Source organism: Eucyclogobius newberryi, unplaced genomic scaffold (genome assembly GCF_026437365.1).
Source record: "Eucyclogobius newberryi isolate DKJ021-1_F unplaced genomic scaffold, fEucNew1.0.hap1 SCAF_12, whole genome shotgun sequence".
NCBI lineage: Eukaryota > Metazoa > Chordata > Actinopteri > Gobiiformes > Gobiidae > Eucyclogobius > Eucyclogobius newberryi.
This window is the reverse complement of record NW_027315746.1, coordinates 28506411-28514165: the sequence shown is the minus strand read 5'-3', so window position 1 is coordinate 28514165 and position 7755 is coordinate 28506411.

The following is a 7755-nucleotide window of genomic DNA, read 5'->3' as shown; positions in this document are numbered from 1 at the left end:
GCTGCCGCACCGGCGGCTGTAAAAACAAATCATCCTCATCTTCTACGATTGGTGCTACAGGTGCATCCGGAGGATTCACACCAGGGACAGTGGCAGGGGAGTCACTGCAAAGCAGGACCTTCAACAGGGATTGGTGGACCCTTTTTACCTTGGTTTGTTGATCCACAGGAGCCACCGTGTACCACCGTGTACCACACCATCTTCCCTTGGGGCTTGCAGGACAACATAGGTTGAGGACCCCACAGGTCTTGGGTCTTCCAACAACCCCAAGCACTGTAATCGCGAAGTAGCACCAGCTGGCCTTCCTTAAATGGCACATCTCTGACCCGTTGGTCATGATTTGCCTTTCTGCGTGAGGCCGCCAGACGCAATCTTTCTCTTGGCCCGTTGAAAGCCACCTGAAGACGCGTCTGGTGCTCTTTTCACCCACTGTTACGAACCTAGGGATTCTGTAGGGGTGTCAGCTCCCTGGGCAGTGGGAGTCAGCACCCTCTCCTGGTTGCCAGGTGATTCTCTCCACTGCAGGTCCCTCCTAACACACCTTAGGATCGTTTGGCTTGAGTGGAGCCAGCCTGGATATAAGGGAGGCTGGTGGGAGCAGTCTCTCTCTCTCTCGCCGCGCCCCAAGACTGGTTGCTGTACTGTGTGGCAGCACAGTTTTATTTCTGTTTATTGTTGCACATTTTCATTGCAACGATACATTTCACACTACACTTAGTTAGTTGCCATCTACACAGATACATTAGTTTCTTTTGTCAGGGCCTGATTATTTATAATAGAAATATACTATTAATTATTGTGAATGCTGTGTGGACTCCCCTCTTTGTTTGGCTGCCGTTGAGCCAGGTGGTCGTAACACCCACTCATGCACACTTCCCCCCCACGGGGTCTTGCACCCTACCCAACAAGAAATCAATAGGCAGACGTGGTTCTTGCCCAAACATCAGGAAGAATGGAGACTCACCAGTGGACTGGTGGGGAGTGGTGTTATATGCGTAGAGCACCTGGGGTAAGCAACCACTCCAGTCCCTCTTACGGGATGCAGGAAGAGCACGCAACATATTGTGAAGTGTTCGATTGAACCGCTCACACTGCCCATATCCTGCTGGGTGGTACGGAGTAAGATAAGACAAGATAATATATTCCTTTATTGTCCCACATGGGGAAATTTCACTGATGCAACGCAGGTAGATACAGAGGTAGATACAGAAGAAAAGAACAGATCACTTATAGGAAGTTTGAAAAACACTTTCAGTAGAAGATCTCTTATAAACAAAAACTCCCATTACCCAACAAGGGATGGAGGGGAAAAATAATAAAGATAAAAATAAATACATAAATACCATTGCATGTGATCACGACAGTAATTGCACATGAATATGTGTCATGACGGCACATATTGCACATATGACGGAATTGCACATTGTTAAGTCAGTATTGCGAGTGTTCAGGACTAACAGTGTTAGTTATTGTCATGGAATTAGACAAACACCGATGCTATTACGTAACACATCAAGAACACAATTCAACTTAGAACATGAAACGACACAGAAATATCAGACATTTGTATGGCAAGCTTGGGAGAAAACGCCGGGACTGATCACGCAGGCTGTGGTACCCAGCCTGCGTGATCCTCCTGCGTCTCACCCCGTTTTTTCCCATGCTGGTTGGTTTTATTAGATATTCTGGAATAGGCGGGTCACATTTCTCATTGGTCAGCCTCACATCAAGGCACTTGTTTTACAGCTGGTATTTTTCCTAGAGATCAAGCCTTGGGTAAACATTACCCAAACTCCTCTGGGCTGTCACACCCCCTCCTGGGGCAACATCCTTTGGCCCATCTTTACGACCTCTTCACAAATGCAGTTTGTCACACACCCGTTCTACTCTTAGACTAATGATGCAGATAAAATATCACTATTATGCAGATAAAATATATCACAGAAATATAATCATATATTCACATTTTATCACAGTTATAAAGTATGATAGCAGCAGGAAGGAAAGACCTGCGAAACCTTTCCTTCACACAGCGAGGGTGGATCAGTCTCTCACTGAAGCTGCTCTCCAGAGCGGACTGCAGGGGGTGGCACTCATGGTCAAGCATAGATGTGAATCCAGCCAGGACCCTTCTGTCCCCCACCTCCTGCACCGAGTCCAGAGCGCAGCCCAGGACGGAGCTGGACTTCTTGATGACTTTGTCCAGCCTCCTCCTCTCCCTCTCTGCGAAGCTGCTGCTCCAGCAGGCCACACCGTACAGGAGGGCTGATGCCACCACAGAGTCATAGAAGGTCTTCAGGAGTGGCCCTGTCACTCCAAAAGACCTGAGTCTCCTCAGGAGGTAGAGCCGACTCTGGCTCTTCCTGTACAGTGCGTCTGTGTTATGAGTCCAGTCCAGTTTGTGGTTCAGATGAACACCCAGGTACTTGTATGAGTCCACTCTCTCAATGTCCCTTCCCTGGATGTTCACTGGTAAGGGGGCAGTGGGGTGGCGTTTGCGGAAATCCACCACCATCTCCTTGGTCTTCCCCGCGTTGATGAGGAGGTGGTTCCGCTAACACCAGTCCACAAAGTACTGCGCCAGTCCCCTGTACTCTGCATCATCGTCGTCCGTGATGAGTCCGATGATGGCAGAGTCATCAGAGAACTTCTGCAGTGTTGTGTCTGAAGTCTGCAGTGTAAAGGGTGAAGAGAAAGGGCGCGAGGACAGTGCCCTGGGGCGCCCCCACACTGCAGGTCCGAGTGTCAGACACACAGTCCCGTGCTCTCACAAACTGGGGTTGGTCCGTGAGGTAGTCCAGGATCCACTCTGCCAGGTCATACTCCACACCAGCAGTCTCCAGCTTGTCCCTCAGGAGCTGATGGTGTTGAAGGGGCTGGAAAGATCGAAGAACAGGAACCTCACAGAGCTGCCAGGCTTTTCCAGGTGAGAGAGAGAGCGGTGCAGCAGGGAGATGATGGCGACCTCCACTCCAATGCCAGGCCGGTATGCAAACTGCAGCGGGTCCATGACTGAGCTCACGGTGGAGCGGAGGTGGTCCAGGACCAGCCGTTCCAGTGTCTTCATCAGATGGGATGTGAGAGCCACCGGCCTGAAGCTGTTGAGGTCTTTGGGGCGTGGTGTCTTAGGCACAGGTACCAGACAGGAGGTCTTCCAGACCTGTGGTACCACCCTCAGCTTCAGGCTCATGTTGAAGACATGCTCCATAACTCCACACAGTTCATCTGCGCAGGACTTAAGGAGCCTGGGGCTGATGCCGTCAGGTCCTGCTGCCTTCCTCACTTTAATCCCCTTCAGCTCACTCCTCACCTGTGCTGCTGTGACAGTCAGTGGTTGGCAGGGGGACTGTGTGCTGGGGGGATGGGTGAGTCCAGGAGAAGTGGGGAGCTGATGGTCCGGGGCGGAGAAATGAAGAGGAACGGATGCAGGACATTGTCCAGCTGTGGAAGAGGGAGCATGCAGCTGTGCAGGGGGAGGGGCGGGTGACCAATCAAATCTCAAGAAGTGAGCATTTAAATCATTCACCCACTGTAGACCCCCCTCTGTCTGGGCAGGGGGGATTTTGAAGCCCGAGATGGTTTTCAGGCTTCTCCACACTCCCTGAATGTTCTTCTGCTGCAGCTGCTCCTCCATTCTCCTCTTGTAGCCGGCTTCAGCCTGCCTGATCTTCCTCCTCAGCTTTTTCTGCACAGTCCTCAGCTCCTTCTTGTTCCCTGACCTGAAGGCTCTCTTCTTCTCCTTCAGCAGAGCCTTCAGTTCACGGGTAATCCATGGCTTGTTGTTTGGAAAACACCGCACCGTCCGGGAGGGAACAATGTTCTCAAAACAGAAGTTGATGTAGTCCGTGATGCACTCTCTGATGGTGTTGATGTCCTTCCCATGGCCGTAAAGCTCAGTCCAGACAGTGGTGCTGAAGCAGTCCCTCAGAGCCTCCTCGCTCTCAGCAGACCACATCCTCACCACACGGGACACCACAGGCTGCCTGCGCATGATGGGTTCATACACAGGCCTCAGATGTACAAGGTTGTGGTCCGAGCTGCCCAGGGGACAGAGGGGGGAAGAATAATAAGCCTCTTTGGTGTTGGCAAAAAACAAGTCCAATGTTCTATTGTTTCTGGTGGGGCAGGTGACATACTGGGTGTATGTTGGTAGAACAGAAGAGGGAGAAGCATGGTTAAAGTCACCAGAGATGAGGAAGAGAGCCTGTGGATGCTGTGTTTGCAGCCTACAAGTGCAGGAGAGCAGTGCTTCACAAGCATATTCAGCATTGGCAGACGGGGCCACATAGACTACGATCAAAATCACATGCGAGAACTCCCGGGGCAGATAATATGGCCTCATGCCAATAGCCAATAGTTCAATATCTGAGACTTTGTAATCTCATACAGCTTACACAACTGCTGGATGAGAGTGCTCTCAAAGTTTCGTCCCTGGTCCGAGTGTATGCGTGCCGGCACACCAAACTTTGCAAACCACTCTGTGACCAGGACTTGCGCCACAGTGGAAGCGTGCTTGTTGCGGGTTGGAACTACAAGTGTGTATTTGCTAAAAACGTCAGTCATGACCAGCACGTTTTCCAGACCAGTGGAGGTCTGCTCTAACACGGTAAAGTCGATAGCAAGGATCTCGTTTGGCTGTGAAGCCAGTAAGTGGCCCATAAAGGCGTGAGGAACCGATTGGTTGTCCTTTGCATGCTGACATCTCTCGCAAGCCTGGCACCATTGGGCTACCTCCCGTGACATACCTGGCCAATAGCACCGGGAACACAGCAAGGCCAGAGTCCTCTCTATTCCTTGGTGTCCGTGCTCCTGATGGACCTGGGTGAGGACATTCTGGACCAAGGCTTTAGGCAGAAGGAGTTGATACACAGCCCCACCACCGTCAGGACGAAACACCTGCCGATACAGCAGCCCCTCTAACTCTACCAGGCGGTCCCACTGGGCCAGTACTAAGAGGGCAGTCGAAGAGAGTGCTCGTCGCTCTTCACGAGTGGGCTGTCGATTTTGTTGCCAAAAGGTCAGGATCTCCTGTATGGCGGGGTCAGACTGCTGAAGCTCGCGGAGGTCAGCAGGGGCAACTTGCGGTAGAAAAGTCACAAGGGACTGTGTTGCCTGTGTAACCATTCCTTGTAGGGCTTGTTTTAACTGCCCAGGCAGACATGTGCCCCAAGTTCCCGTTGCCACTTCCTGTAAGGAAGTGCCAGGCTGGCGAGACAAAGTGTCAGCATTTTGGTTACACTTACACCTGAACGATATTTTGATTCAAAATCAAAAGAGGCCAACTGGGCGGCCCAGCGCTGCTCAACAGCTCCCAGTGTGTCTGAGGAGGGATGACTCAGGGGATTGTTGTCCATATAGATCACGCATTTGTGTCCTAGCAGTTTCTCCCTGAATTTCTCAGTCAGGGCCCACTTAAGGGCCAACAACTCTAGCTTCATGGAGCTGTAGTTGGACATGTTGCGCTCAGTTGGGCGCAGGCCTCGACTGGCGTACGCAAGAGGTCGCACCTTCCCTTCCTGGTCCTGGGAGAGCACTGCCTCCAATCCAGCATGACTTGCACCAACCTCCAGAATGAATGGGAGGGAGAAGTCAGAGTAGGCAAAGTACCGGGGCCGTGGTGAGCTTGGCTTTTAAGGCCTCAAAGCTCTGCTGACATTCTGTGGTCCAGGGTCCAGTAGCACAGGCCGTTTCTTTGACCGTTTATCAGTCAGTTCAGCAACTCTACGGTGTTTGCTAACTGCTAAAATAATCCTTGATTTTTGGCAAAAAATATTCCTTAAAATTCCAAAAGGGTTAAATTGAAAAAGTAAAAGGTGTGCGTGTTACCTGGAGACTCAATCTACTATAATAACTTGGGTTTGACTTTCTAGGTCAGCTGACTTAGGAACTAGTGAAAAGAATCCTTTTTTTTTGACAAAAAATATTCCTTAAAAATCTAGAAAGGGTTAATTTGAAAAAGTAAAAGGTGTGCGTGATACCTGGAGACTACAACTACTATAATCACTTGGGTTTGACTTTCTAGGTTTGCTGACTTAGAAGCTATTGAAAAGAATCCTTGATTTTTGACGAAAAATATTCCTTAAAAATCTATAAAAGGGTTAAATTGAAAAAGTAAAAGGTGTGCGTGATACCTGGAGACCACAACTACTATAATCACTTCGGTTTGACTTTCTAGGTCAGCTGACTTAGGAGCTATTGAAAAGAATGCTTGATTTTTGACAAAAAAAAAATTCTTTCAAAAATCTATAAAGGGTTAATTTGAAAAAGTAAAAGGTGTGTGTGATACCTGGAGACTCAAACTACCATAATCACTTAGCGTTTACTATGTAGGCTAGCTGATTTAGGAGCTATTGAAAATAATCTTCAGCTGAAAATTTTCAGCCCAAAAGGACTAATGCATCTAATATTAGCAACTTGGATTCATGCTCAATATTGTTTTTTTTTTTAATATAAATACGTTTGATATTTTTTAAGATAAAATTTTTAAACAAACGGTACTTTAGAGTCGGGTCCTAACTGGCGTGCCAAGCGGCACTTCAGCGCGCAGCTCCCCGCGTCGAGCTACTGCAAGCGGGGCACACTCAGAGGAAGCTCCCGCTCTAGTTGCGGAGGCGAATGTCCAACGTCCAACTTGAAACTAACTTCACCGCGGTTCTGTCCGTCTGAAGGAGTCGGATCTCTCCTTCACTGTGGAACTCCTCCAGGCTTCTCCTTTTTCCCAAGGAGGTTTTTTGTAGTTTATCCTGGCCGAGAAGGTGGGTCTAAGGACAGGGGACTCTGGGACATCGCCCCTCGTCCCTATGGACATTGTTTAATCCGTTTTTCACTGTCGCCCTCGGAGGCAACCTTTGTTGTGATTTTGGGCGTTACAAAAATAAATTGAATTGAAAAAAAAAAAAATATATATATGTATATCAGAGCTTCTCAAAATGAGAGAGCATTTGCGTGGTGCAGACTCCTCGGAGCAGAGCTATTCCAAGGGGGCCACTTTTGAACTTGCTCTGCTTTTGACCTCTTCTTCTTCTTTGGTGTTTTATGGCGGCTTTAATCCATGGTGTTTCACTACCGCCACCCCGGTAATGCAACAATTGGATGCCAACCGCCATAAAACAACAACAACAACAACAACAACTACCGCCACCCATTTGACTATAAAGCATATGCAAAAAGAATGCTTGTGCATTCGATTCCTTTCTGCTTTGATCTCTCAGTTAAACGCAGTCTTTGCTCTCTCTCCTTCTCCTTTTTTTACGGTATAGCATAAAACACATAATTTGAAGACAGACAACTACAGTAGGTGGCGGTAAATGCACCTTTTCAGCTGGTTGCCAACCGTCATTAAAAGCAATACAACAACAACTGAGTTGTCTTTTTCTTTACGGTATAACGTAAAACACATACTTTGAAGACATACAACTAGATAACTATGATAAGTGCACCTTTTCAGCTGGTTGCCAACCACCATTAAAAACAACACAACAACATAATCTTTCTATCTCTCTTTCGCTCCTTTTTTATATAGCGTAAAACACATTCTTCGAAGAAGTAAATGACCACCATTAAAAACAACACAACAACATAATCTTTCTATCTCTCTTTCGCTCCTTTTTTATATAGCGTAAAACACATTCTTCGAAGAAGTAAATGACCACCATTAAAAACAACACAACAACATAATCTTTCTATCTCTCTTTCGCTCCTTTTTTATATAGCGTAAAACACATTCTTCGAAGAAGTAAATGCACCTTTCCAGTT